This window comes from Ochotona curzoniae, unplaced genomic scaffold (genome assembly GCF_017591425.1).
Source record: "Ochotona curzoniae isolate NIBS_2020 unplaced genomic scaffold, NIBS_Ocur_1.0 scaffold_4505, whole genome shotgun sequence".
In the NCBI taxonomy this organism is placed as follows: domain Eukaryota; kingdom Metazoa; phylum Chordata; class Mammalia; order Lagomorpha; family Ochotonidae; genus Ochotona; species Ochotona curzoniae.
Genome location: NW_024467118.1, coordinates 20,818,659 through 20,833,591, shown reverse-complemented (window position 1 = coordinate 20,833,591; position 14,933 = coordinate 20,818,659).

Genomic DNA, 14,933 nt, shown 5'->3' with positions numbered 1-14,933 from the left:
TTCAGCTGCAGCTATTACAAATATTTGGGGGAGTGGACCTGTAGGTGGAAGATTTCTCTGTCTCTCTACCTGTCAAATAAATGAGATAATGTCTTCTTTTTCTACCACAATAATTGAATAGCACTTGTACAATTGCTTATCCGACCTAGGAGAAAAGCGTGAAGATCTTGTCATTTATTTGGATCGTCTGTTCTCATGAAGATTTGCTTGTAACATAAGGCTCGCAACTGCAGGATTTTCTCTTGTTAACCTAATGGTGTGATGACTTTGATCTTTGGAGTGAATCATGGATATTTCTTTTTGTATAAAGCTGAAATTCAATGAAACATTTACTCATCACAAATTTGAAGCATGATTCCACACGTAAAAATAAAATACATCATAAACAAACAAGTTGTTTATTAAGTAGATCATTAAGGAAGAGTTACTTTCGACATTGTAGGATGTATATTTAATATACATTTATTTTTCCTGCAGATTTCAAAATGTTTGCATACAGTAACTATGTGTGTCAGTTATTTGGGTGAATATTATTCTAATTTTAAACTTACAATAATTTACTGGTTTAAAATGATCATGAAATGTCCTATCTTCATATATAAATTGAATACATTTATGCATGCATTTACATGTTCATACATATTTGCTAGGATACAGTAAATCAAGTCTGAAGTTAAAAGAGAAAGAAACTAAAATATGGAAAACAGAGAACATTATTCTTCTCAGCCACATTTATGTATTCAAATAATACAGGTATTTTATTAAGTACTTATTTTTAGTGAGTTCCATTTTGCTTTATTTATATTCATATATTACAAAATACAAACTGATTTTTAAAAACAAAGGACTTAATACAACCAAAAAAGTACAAGTTGGACTGTAGAAAGGCTCTCAAGATCATTGTCAAAACATTTCAAAATTTGTTGGAAAATTTAAGTCACTGCTTGATTCAAGAGCTAATAAAGAATCAGTTTATGTTTGTTGTAGCTGCTATCACTGTTTGTGCTATACTCCCACCCTTGGAGTTTGCCAAAACTTTGTTTCATGTGGGCTTCTGGTGCTTAACTCAAGATTTGCTAGGCACCTAAAAAATGTCACAGTAAGACAATCTCCAAACAGAAGTGGAAAGTGGCCTGGTCAAGGAGCACCAGCAGAAAACATGAAGTCTTCTAAGACACTCAGAGGATGAGATTTCAATAAGCCTGGCAAATGTGGGGAGCTTGTTCTCTGCACATGTTTATAATAACTTTTATTCTCAGCAATTACTTGTGCTTGTCTTGTCTTATCTTCTACTATGCTTATTACTGATTCATTTATCATTAATTTTCATGGTAGTAATTTTTTTTTTTCCTGTCTAGGTCCTGGGAGGATTTTCTTTCTTTTTTTTTATGATGGGATAACTTATATGAATCTTCCTTCTTTTAGATATACTAGGTCTTACAATTTTCCAATTCATTTTCATTTCACTTGTTTAAATTTTATTTTTTGAAAGGCAGAATTGCAATAGACAGGAAGGAAAAAAGACAAAATTTTCCATTTGTTATTTAACTCCACAACAATCAAAGGCTGAGCCAGGAGGGCCGGGGGTAGGGACAGGAGCTAGGAGTTTCTTGTTGGTCTCCTATGCGTATGCAGGGCCCAAACATTTGTGCCCTAACCCTTTGCTTTCCCAGGGAATATTAATAAATGGAGCTGAATCAGAAGTGCAGCAGCTGGGACTTGATCATGCACCGACAGGAGATGCTAGCGTAGCTGGCAGTGGATTTACCTGTAGCACCTCAACTTGGGTCCAAGTACATTCGAACTTTATTATTAAAATTCTTTTGCAAACCAATTATTCATATGTGAGATATGATATCAGCCATGAGATTAGTCCATAAAGTATATGTTCTGTGTCTTCCCACTGTAATTTTAATCTTTGTGTTCTGAATTGAGGCATTATTTTCAAGTAAATGCTTGCATTTTCTTTCTGAGCTATCAATTCATTCTTCTAGTTTATTGTTCAAAAGTAAGTCCTATTTCATTTTCAAATAGGAGCCTCCATTTTATTTTGGCTGAAATTTTTGCTTAAGGTTAGCTATTTGTTTGAAAGTCATAGCTACAGAGAGAGAAGCTTCCACACACTGGTTCACTACCTAGGCCACAATGATCAAGCTGGGTCGGCCTGTAGCCAGGAGCCAGCAGCTTCAGCTGGGCCATGCATGTGGGTGGAAGAATGCAAGCATTTGGGGTATCCTCCAATGTTTTTCTCAGGCCATTAGAGCGAAGCTACTTCACTATTGGAGTGACGTGAAGTCATACCTACATTTGATATAAGTGCCCCAGGTAGTTTCATCATGAAACAGCACCAGTCTCTATCTTCTTTTTGCTTTTAAAAGACTCCATTTATTTTTATTTGATAAGTAGGCTCACAGAGAGGGAAGGAAAGACAAAAAGATCTTCCATCTGCTGGCTCACTCCCAAATGGTTGGCACATCCAGAGGTGTGCCAGGAGCTTCTTCCAGGTTTCTCACATGTGCACAGGGGCCCAAACACCGGGGGCATCTTTCTCTGCTTTCCCAGACACATTGACAGGCAGCGGGATCAGCAATGGAGCAATCGGACTTGAACTGGTGCCCATATGGGATGCTGGCAGTTACAGGCCTAATCTCTGTACCATGGCATTGGTACCACCTGCCCCTATTTTCACTAAAAGCTGCAATTAGAATTTTCTTTACATAACTTACTAATATTTTTTAAAGATTTATTTATTTACTGGAAAGTCAGATATACAGAGAGGAGAGACAGAGAGGAAGATCTTCTGTCTGATGATTCACTCCCCAAGTGAGCCCAACGGCCGATGCTATGCCGTTCCGAAGCCAGGATCCAGGAACTTCTTCCAGGTCTCCCACGCGGGTGCAGGATCCCAAGGCTTTGGGCTTTCCTCGACTGCTTTCCCAGGCCACAAGCAGGGAGCTGGAAGGGAAGTGGAGCTGCCGGGATTAGAACTGGCACCCATATGGGATCCTGGCAGATTCTGTTGCGTTCAAGGCGAGGACTTTAGCCGCTAGACCACGCCGGGCCCATAACTTACTAGTATTTACAGTTTATTGATAGAAATCATCCAATCTCTTTTTGTTGCATCTTGCTGAGAGATGCATTTTATTTTATTTCCCTTGTATATGTTGTTAGCTGTTTTGTTTAAGGAGTGAAAAAAATTAGATAGGGTTTGTCTTAAATACAGTCATACTGCCAATGCTAATAACATGGCCCAATGTGACAACAGCTAACCCAACCCAGTGGCCACTCTTTTCTGGAATGAAATAACCATGAACTGCTTCAAATTTCAGAACTGCCCCTTTCCTATTTATTCCTAACTTGCTGAATTTATGAATCATTGAGTTCTACGAGCATCTTCCCATGTTCTCACCTTCTGCAGATGGGAACAGTGAAGTATATACTTTTTAAAATCATTTTTATAAAGCAAATATTGGGAACAAACCTTGTGGTATTGCGTGTAAGTCTAACACCTGGTATTGCAGCATCGCGTACAGAAACCTGCTTTATTATGAGTGCTCTATTTCTGATCCAGCCTTTCTAATATACCTAGGACTGCAGAGGAAGACAGCTCAGGACTAGGAATCATGTGCTCATGTTTTGAAATCAAAAGAAGCTCTGGTCTTCTGCCTTTAGACCAGTTAAGCTCAGGTTATTACAGCCAATTGGAGAGTGAACCAGCACATGGAAGACTTCTCTCTGTCCCACTGTCTCGGTCTCTCTAACTCTGCCTTTCAAATAAGCAAAAATAAATCTTTAGAAACAAAACAAAATGAAATGAATAATGCCTTGCTACTGATTTGATATGCATTTCTGTATACTAAATCTCAAACCATGAATTAAAGAAAGCCTGGATCAAAGACTCTAGTGGTGGATTGAATATTTAATACATGTTTTTTTTTCAGTTAAAATATTGTTGCTGTAATCACATAGAAAGTTGCCAATTTTATACAATAATTTACTTGTTCAAATCAATCATACATTTCAAGTTATCCATCTAATTTTATTTGAGAGGCAAAATTCTACCATTCATCTGCAAAGTCACTCCTTAGGACACCCACTGTCGCCAGAATTGGGTCAGGTCAAAGCCAGGAGGTAGGGCCTCAGTATGGTCTCAAATCTGGTCTAAATACTTGAGTCAACTCTATAGCTTTCCAGAATACAAAAGCAGCAAACTGGATAGGAAGAACATCCAGGCTCAAATCAGACTTCTGAATATGGTGTGAGCATTCTAAGCTGTAGCAAAACCGCTACGCCAAACACTCACTACTTAAGCATCATTAACCACACATCTAATAGTTATTCATGGGTGCAGTTCACAAATAATTATTTATGAGTGATTCTCTCCTTAACTCAATTTCCAACCCTCCTCATGTTAATATTCACTTACCCATGACTTTGAATATACCAAGAAGGTTTGCCATTATCCAGTTTCTTTGCACTTGTTTCCCCAAAATATGTATTTTCATAGCTTCGACTCGTTCTCTAGTTCTTGTTGTATTTTACAAGACTGTGTACTGTCTAGTCACAGGAATGAGTGCAAATTTGTGGAAATACAGATACACCGCAATAACATTTTCAGATGGAATCACTAAAATATGAGAATTTGGAGGAGCTGGATTCAGTGAAATCTGTACAGTGAAATATTGAATTCAGTGTTTTGAAATAATATTGAACTCAATTGCTTTTGCTCAATTTATGAGAGTTCATTTGTAAAGGTGCCTTCCCACTCTATCAGCAGTTTTCTAGTTTAGCTACTAGAATATTTCTCACTGCTGCAGTTCATTTGGGAGTAGTTTGATAAAGAAAGTTGTTCTACTATTCAAATAAAGAAGCAAGCAGATAACTTTTTTCTTATGACCCCTTCAAATTAGGGTCATCCACCATTTTAAGAAATTTTCCATGGGAGTTAGGTAACAGATGCCCTTTTAACATTTTTGGAACCACAGTCTAAACACACTTTCTTCTTATAATCAAACAAATGGTCTTTGTAGCACCTCTCAACCTCCATCTAGCAAAGATTTAATAGCATGTCAGGATTGATTTGAATTTGCCAACAGAGGAGTTGTAAATAATTATTTTGTAACCACTTGGTAAATAATTGAAGAGGGTAAAATAAATATTTGGGAAATTTATGCTAGTAGGTATGCATAATATTTGATATTTACAATAATCTCATTTGTGGGATTAGCCATAGGGATATGTTGAAGATTCTTTGATAAGAGATCTACATATTTCAGTTCCAATAAAGCTTGTATTTTAGTTGTGAAAAATATTGACATCAGAGAAGATGTGCCCCAATATTCCATAGTGCACTATGTTCCGTCGGTAAGATAATAAGGTGCAAACATCATGGCTGAGAACTGCTTCTGTCTTCCCTTATGGAGATCTCATGGCATCAGGATGCAGCAATTTAACAAAGAATATGGAAAAGAAAATATTTTTCTTAGAAATTCAATATATTTTGTAACTAAAGCTTTAAAGTATTTTTTCCAAAAAATGTGGAAATAAAAACCTCAATAACTTTATGATCAAAACAGAAGTATTCATAAAATTTGGTCTTTCGAAATGATGAAGAAAAGAAAATTTGTAATTAAGCACCTATACCCACATGTGTAATGACTTACTTAGACCATTTGCTTATTTCAAATAACTTTCTAAAAGGACACATTACATGGAATACTAACTTCCAAGAAATAAAGTTTATTTAGAATTTAGGATATAACCAAATGAATTTGTCATGCTAAGCTTAGCAAGAGCATGTTTTTCATTAAAATTTCCTTTCATGATTCAGATTAAGGCAAGATAATTCATTTGGTTACCTTGGCATTTATGTGGAAATTTTGTCCATAAATAATTTATTATTTAATTTCACAAATCATGCATTAGTCATGTTGCTTAAGTTACTGAAAACATCATAAGCCTGTGAGAAGCCCCTTGTAATCTAGAAGAAAAGGAAATTGGACATGATACATTTACCAACTGATTTAAATAATAATCTAATAAGTACCACGAACTAAATGTTGGTTTTCAGTGTTCAGGGAGAGACTGCAGATTATTCAAGTAAATTTATTGCCTTAGATGAGCTATATCTCAAGTGTACTTCAAGACTGTCTTGTTTTTTTTTTAAACTTTGCCTACCTCTCATTCAATAAACTTATTCTGTAATGAAACGGAGAGATGTTAGCCATTATGAACAGAAACATTCATTGTAGGAATTGGTCTTTACTTAGCTGATGCTATTTGATACTATTTCATTTCTATCTTGTTAACTAAAATTTCTCTTAACACTCAACATGGAGCCTAAAATTATCTTTTTTTAATGCCATGATGTACTCATAATTTGAAATAAGAAAATGAAGATATTACTAAAAGGAATTTGGTTATCACAATATTTTTTTATAACTGACTAGAATGATTTCAAAAATTGTAGAGCTGAAAGCTATCAGTTGCTTCTCTCTGTCGGCCAGCCAGTAGTTCTCTTACTGATTTCTTGCTGCCAGGACTGGTACATTGAGGCCATGGTAACAGAATAGAATAGTCCACCAATCTTCAAAATTTGTTAGCTTATTTTTTTTTTATCTGTGTCCTAGAAAAAAAATAGTCATCAAGAAAGCAAAGGCAATAATGCAATAAGTCTACATTTGAGAGAGGTATAGATACAATACACATTAAGATGTGTCACCTACTCACAGAGGTGCTGCTGTAAAATCATTGCCACCAGAGTAACACATCCTATTTATTTAGTTTTTAAGACTATAATATGTATTAGACAATTTTATCCTTACTAAAAAACTAATATTAGTACATTCTAAGTTACATGGGTGGGGACTTAAAGAAATAGCAGTAATAGATCATTGAAAAGATAATTTAATCATAAAATTTCAAGTAACATAAATGGAAGGAGTTATAGCATTGAGGTTGACTCTGCTTGGGATGTCCATGTCTTCTGTCGCAGTGCTGGAGTCCAGCTTTCACCTTAGTTTCTGACCCAGCATCCTGTTACTGTGTATCCCAAGGCATGGAGCACGTATTTGGAATCCTGCAATCCACATGAGATAAAATGAAGCTCCCGGCTCCTGGCTTCAGCTTGGCCCAACCTTACATCAGCAGATGTAAAATATCTCTGGGTGTGTGTCTTTTCTCTTTAGTAATAAAATGAATTAATAAAACAGAGAATAACACTAAAAGAAGACACAAAATGTGATATATTTATGAATATATTTGAAAAAAAACACCCGTTGAAATAAAATTAATTTATTAGACTTGCTGTATGGAGGTAGTATTTAGTATTGATTTGATAGGGTGATCATTGAAGCTCTTCATATCTTTAGACACTTATTTTTCGATTAAGATGTTGCTCATTATGGCTGTATTCCACACCCGAGTGCTGGCATGCAAGATGATTCTGGTTTCCTGCTGCCTGAGAAACAGCAGGTGAAGACTCATGTAACTGGGTTCCTCCCAGTCAATTTGGTGAATTGGATTGAATCCCTGGCTGCTCTCTTCCTCCTGGACCAGCACAGGTTCTTGGAGCATTTATGGCATAAGCTCAGGTAAAGGGAGGTTCCTTTCTTCCGCATTGCCTTTCATGCATGAAAGCAAACAAACAACAAAGCAAAAAATAAAATACACATGAATAAAATTTATTTTTCATGTCATGGATAGAGTAAAATTGCCCAAATCCCTAAGATAGCATTAAAGTTAGGTCATGTACAATGTTCCTCTGTTAACATGTATCTACGAAAGCCAATATTTGACTATTCTAGTAACTGTTTATTTCAAGGCTCAAGAAACAGTTAAGGGTTACAGAGTCTAGCTCCCTAGGAGAAGGGAGATTCTGCATTTCTTTAAACATGCCAAAGGGTCTTTCACATTAAACCTTCACATACTAAACTGTTGCATCTCTTTGAATACTTTTATATCTCAGTGAAGTATTTTTTTAAATGAGAATTTGTTTGAATAGATACTATGAATCAAATATTCAGTTGTTTATGTTAAGTACTTACAAGTAGAAAACATAGAATCTCTTCAAGCTTCTAACAATACTTTTGTTCTACAAACAATACCGAATTAATTCTTAATAATAGTATTCAAAGTTTTCTTCTTAAATTTTGAAGTTCTGTGTTATGTTTCATTATTTAGAACCTAAATGTACAGATTTATAGAAGTTTTACTGATTACAACTAAACCAGTAAACATACACTTTTGGCTTAATTTGAGACACTGCAAAATCATACACCACCATTAACTTAAAAATATTTAAATGTAGCATTTTTCTTTCTAAATAACGAGCACAAAATTTGTGCTAAAGAATGCTTTTAAATGTAAGGTATGTACAAAATGTAATATATGTGTAGGTTACAAGTTGTATATACAGATGCATATATTTTCTTTGAGGTTCTTGCAAACTTAAAACTAGACGAAGCACAAATTCTGCTTTCATTGTTCACTGAATATATATATTCAGTTCATATATATGGCATATAGATTATATATGTATGTATATGTATATATGCAATATATATAATATTCTCACATTTTAGAATTTTAATTTTGTTTAATTGGAAGCAGAGTTACACCGAGACAAGTGAAGAGTAAAAGAAAGATTTTTTCCTCCTCTAGCTCACACCCTAAGAGCTGCACTAGCTGGATCTGGGTGCAAAACCCAGTTCCTGACTCCCCGGCTGAGACCATCTGTGTCTTCCGCCTTGTGAGAAGCGGAGATCCAAGCAGTTAGACCATTGCTGCTGCTTCCCAAGGACAGCAGTAGGGCGCTGGATTACACAATTGATTAAATGTTTGATTGCATATTTAAAGGAAACTGAAAGTCTGCATTGCTATGTACAGAGACATTTGATAAATTCTGTTTTAATCACAAACAGAAAAAAAGTAATTGACATAAATATGTAATTCTTAGAAACCGAGTGAGAACTCAGATATAAAGCTAATAAGTGATGAACTAGTAATTAAAGACACATCAAATTAGAGGGCATCAGTAGTTCACTATCAACTTTATTCTATATGTACATAAACAAAGCTACCATCATTCTTGCTACCAAAGCCTGAAGTAGGAGAAATATTGAAAAATTATGAGGTTTATTTAATTTGTTTATTTTAATAAAGCAGTGCTACAATATCATTCGTCTTATAGGAAATGGAAACAATTTTTATAAAGATTTATTTATTTTTATTGGAAAGTCAGATATACAGAGAGGAGGAGAGAGAGTGGAAAATCTTCAATTTGCAGATTCACTCCCCAAACGGCCATGATGACTGGTGCTGAGCTAATCCGAAGCCAGGAGACTGGAGCCTCTTCTGGGTCTCCCATGCCAGTGCCTGGTCCCAAGGCTTTGGGCCATCCTTTACTGCTTTCTCAGGCCACAGGCAGGGAGCTGGATGGGAAGCAGGGAGCTCTGCCACAAACCAGCCAGGGATGTTCAGGGTGAGGACCTTATCTCCTAGGCTACTGAGGCAGACAGAGAAAGAGAAACAGATTTTATTACCTTAAATGAAAACTGCATAAATATATAATCTTATTGATTCATTGTAATAAGTAGTGGTGCATATTGCTAAAACACTAAGTTGCAAGTTAATTTTGCAAAACACTACAACTCAATATATAAGAATTATAGTGATTTAAGTAAAATTCAAACAAAACACTACTTAGAAAACTAAACTAAAAAAACTAAAAAAATAAACTAAAAAGTTATAAAAACAATTTAATTATGGTCTTTTGAAAATATTCATTTATGAAAGAGTTAATTCACATTAAATTACTAAAAAAGCATGATTTTTAATAAATCCATCCTATTTGGATGAAAAGCACAGCATTTGAGTCTGTTTGCTATTTATCATGTGAGCGTATATTGCATAAAAATGAGGAAATAAATAATAATTAACTATAAAAGTCTCCCTATAGATGTAGTGTAATTTTCTATTGGAAAAGCATAGAAAGCTTATGGATGTTTAGTGTTTCAGAGAGAGACCACTGTGACCTCAGTTAGCAATTAGTTTAGTTTTGTTTCTATGCTTCATAAAATCGAGGAGATTTACAAAGCAAGTAGAAACGCTAACTTTTATAATGATGGTCCATATGGCACTTCATTTACTATATTTATGCTTAGCAGAGAGTGTAAAATTATAGTTCTTACAGTTTTTACCAAATGAGGTTATTACTTCTATCATGCTTACAAATTAGTAAGATTGGAATAACAAAGTTACATGTTACATAAAAATAGATTCTGCTAAAACTAACGTTTTCCCAAGGAATCTTAAATACATTGTATAATGTTTATAAACCTGCAATGTTAGGTTTATTTTTAAAAAGTCTATGTAAATTTCGTGACACAGTAAGTTCACTTTGGGAAATATTTTTATCACCTGTCAAAATGTGGCCTTGACGGGACAGACACAGCATTCCCTCAAGCTCTGTGGTTACTGTGGATCTGTTCAATGAGTTTATTCTGTTTCGTAGGAATGAACTGTGACTATAACTTGGCCTCTAATGCATCATAATTTGTTTTTGTCTATACCAACTTTTAGTTACATAGGTGACACGAAGAGGAATTACAGACTTGAAATTTGGTAGATTAGCAAATAAAAGGATAAAAATTATAATAAACAGTCTGTTAGTTTTATTTTGTTGTTATATTAAATTTTAATTTTTTGAAAAAGTAATACTTCTCACTGATTATTGGACAAGATTATACGTAATATCTTCTAACATGTATTATGGTCTATTTTTATTACCCTAATATGATGGATATTGCCACAAATTAGACATCAAATCTCTCAGGGCCCGAGGTCACCGGAGGGTGGGACAGCCGGAGGACTTCTTCCCAAGAACCACTGGAGACAAGCTGGTTAGGAATGTCCACTTTATTATGCACGTTACAGGTTTTAAAGAGTAAGGAAGGGGAGGGCAGGAAGGAGCCTTCCAGCAGACCCCATGCCCACCAAATATATATATCTTTTTTAAATTAGTTAAAAACAACGTTTAAAATGTTAAGGAATTATGGTTTACATGACCTATAATTATTTTCAAATTTGATGTATGTAGCTGAAATTATCACTTTTCTATTTGATTATTGTCTATAAACCTTGTTCATATTTGCATTTAATTATGATCATTTTCATTGTTATATGTTGAATTTTTTATTCAGGGGAGCACCAAGCTCTTGACTGTGCTGGAAACCAAAACTAAATCATCTGATAAGCACAAGGAAGGAAGAATTCATTTAATCAACACCGAAAACATTCAGAGCATTTTACGGGAATAAAAAAAGGCAAAAAAAAAAAAAAAAAAGCTTGTTATCTGTTAGAAATTCCAGAGAGGGCTGGTACAATGAAATTATGGTAGGAGACCAATGTAGCTGACAGTACATAAAAAGACAATGGGAGCCAATGTTGCTGCATGGTGGGTTAAGCTTCCATGTGCGCATTCCATCTGAACTTGAGTCCCAGCTGATCCAATACACATCCTGTTACTGTTAATGTGAGTAAGAAAGCAGCGGAAGGTGGCCCAAGCACTTGGAGCCCTGCCACATCCATAGAAGACATGGTTGGGACTCCTGGCTCCTGGCTTTACCTTGGCCTAGTCTGAGTGCTACAGCCATCTTGAGATGGGAGATTCTCTCTCTGACTTCCTCTCTTTCTGTAACCTAAATAAGCAATGTTTAAAAAGAGTTGTATCTAGGGCCCTGTATAATGACTCAGTGGCTAAAATTGTAACCTCACAAGTACTGGGATCTTATATCATCAGTGCTGGTTCATGTCCTGGCTGCTCCACCATTCATATCTTTGCTTGTGGCCTAGCAAAACATTAGAAGGTGGCTCAAGACTTGGAATCTTGCATTCCCATGAGAGACTCAGAAGTTCCTGATTTTTGGTTTCAGATTGGCTCACCTCTGGCCAGTTAGGCCATTTAGGGAGTAAACCAGCAGATAGAAGCTCTTTCTTGCTGTCTTTCCTTCATTTTATAAATCTGTCTTTCCAATAAAAGTAAATAAACCCTTAAAAACAACAACAACAAAAAACCAGGGCCCGGTGCTGGATAAAGTCCTTGCCTTGAACTCACCGGGATCCCATATGTAATAATTTTACTATCATAAGTCTAATAATTTTGTGGTTATGAATAAACTACTAACAATTAAATACTAATAAAACCACCAAAGCTCCTCTTATTTGTACTGCCTTGGTTATGCATCTTCCATTTGGAAAATGCTCAAAGTATACCCACAATCTCAAGCAACAATAAACAAAAAGTAGAAAGAGAATTCTATTTATAAAAGTAAAAATCATGCTTTTTTACAAAAATTTAGAAGATTTCATGTTATTCTAATGTATATAATAAACAGGTCCTAGTCCCAAACTGCTCCTTTGAATGAGCTTACTCAGAAAATGATAAATTAGCTTCAAAATATTTTATTGCATATGTTTTTGGAAACCACATTACAAGTATCATTTAATAATTGGAGTTTTAGCTCTAAATCTAACTCAATCACATTCAATTGAAGACGAAGTCATAAGGTAAGTCTCAAAAGAAATAGAAAAACTTTCAAGCATTTGAACACAAAAAGAGTATAGCTAGTGAAGTATTCTACTACTATTTTCATTCCACAAGTCAGAAATATTAGCTTTGCTTCCACGTAACAATGTACTATCATTTTGTAATGCTAACAGAAATGATTAAACACAAAATGTAAATGCAATCAGTTATAAAGTCATCTGAAGCCTCATCATCTAGGATATAAATTATAGGCTTTCTATGGCTGCTGAAAACTTAATAGCTTTTATTTCTAGAATGCATACTTTATCGAACGTGCGATGTTTCACATGACTTACTGAGAATTCAAATTGGAATATTTTTAAATGAAAGTATTGCTTCATATTAGGTCAACCATGACAAAACATAGTCCTGCAGTTATCTGAATTTGTGCATAAATCCATTCTTTTTTCAAATTCATCTTGCTGCAATCATTCCAATACACTCTTTAAACATAATGTATGTGGATACTTCCAGTCTATGAATGGATTACATTGTTCAAGAACCCTTATTTCAATTTCAAAATGACTGCACTCATCAATGTGAAACAAAAAGAACATTTCTAAACTTTTAAAGCTTACTTAGTTTAGGTGAAAATAAGACTTCTCATTGACTTTGATTTTTGCTTGAATTAGCTCTAAACAGGCATTATTGATATCAGTTTAATCTGTCACTCTCCTCTGGTTGTCAGAAATCATGAAAGTGGTACAGTTTAAAAGATGGGGCCTGTTGATTGATTCTTAGATTCAGTTCATGTAGGCAGTCTTTTCCACTACCTGGAAAATCTGGCAATGGTAGCAAGAAATGTGAAACAAAAAATCAAAAACATTCTCAAAGTTTGAAAGAAAATCAACTACCAAATTCTAACTTATGAAAAGACTTGAGTCTTTTATCATTGGCATTGTATAAATACTAATATATTTATATAAACTAAATCCCTGATTCTTAGAATCAGTTTATAATCTGAATAAAATAAAAAAGTAATTTAAGCACTTATTAAATGAACTCAAAAAATACTTGTGCATCAAGCCAGTGAATGCTAATTTAATATATTTGGATGGGATAGCCCAGGGTAAAATCTTTTATTCAGACTGACAGTAGATTGAAAAGCTAGTTAATAATGATTCCTGATAAAACTTATAAAGTCAGGATCATCATGAGATTCAAGAAAATATTTCATCAAGGATGAAACACATTTGGCATAGGAATGTGAAACAAGAATCCTAACGCATTTGGAGAGGAAATGCCTTGAGACAGAATCTTCACGGAGTTAGGATGAAAAAGGCTCACCTTGGTGGGCATCTTAATCAGGTGTATAGAAATCTTTAAAATTTTCCTTTACAAGTGAGACGCACAAAAGTCACTGTGGCAAAGCCATATTCTTTAAAGGCTGCTATTTGCTACACGTCATTGATTTTCTCAGAAATTTAGTAATATCCTATAAATTATATTTTATGGGTTCCTCAATTTCAGCTATTTCATATAAGCAGATAACCTTTTTATTGATTCATGGAGGAATTTGTCTTAGATTTTAATGCCAATTTGCAGAGTTACCTTTTTGATTATTCAAAACAAATTTATGTTCTTTTAGGGAATTCTAATTCTAATAGAATTCTGCTTATTATTTACACTATAAATATTTATTTTGCTTACAGGTAATTTCAGAAGTGCGGAACTTATTTCAATTGTAATCTGTTTTTCACAGAGACAAAAGGAGGAGAGGACATATTTTCCATGCTTACACTGATCTGTGTTTCTATACCATGTAGACAACAGTGGCTTCAGCAAATTTGCCTACAGGGGGAAAAGTGACACTGGATCCTAGGAGCCAGGTTAGATGAGCAAGGGAAAGAAATTTCCTCTTCCAACTTCTTATTAGCAGCTGAAATTTCTTTCTTTCTTTCTTTATTCATTCATTTATTTATTTTTAAATATTTATTTATTTTTATTGCAAAGTCAGATATACAGAGGAGGAGAGACAGAGAGGAAGATCTTCTGTCCAATGATTCACTCCCCAAATAACCACAGTGGCCAGTGCTGCTCCAATCCAAAGCCAGAAAGCCAGGAATTTCCTCCAGGTCTCCCATTTGAATGCAGGGTCCCAAGGCTTTGGGCCATCCTTGACTGCCTTCCCAAGCCACAAGCAGGCAGTTGGATGGGAAGTCGGGCCGCTAGGATTGGAACTGGCACCTGTATGGGATCCCGACGCGTTCAAGGTGAGGATTGTAGCAGCTAGGGCACCACGCCGGGCCCCGTGGCTGAAATTTAAAGAGGAATTTGCTATACATATTTTCTTTTTCTCTATATTGCATGATTCATCCTCTATGTATTGAGTCTTACTTTCCAAAGT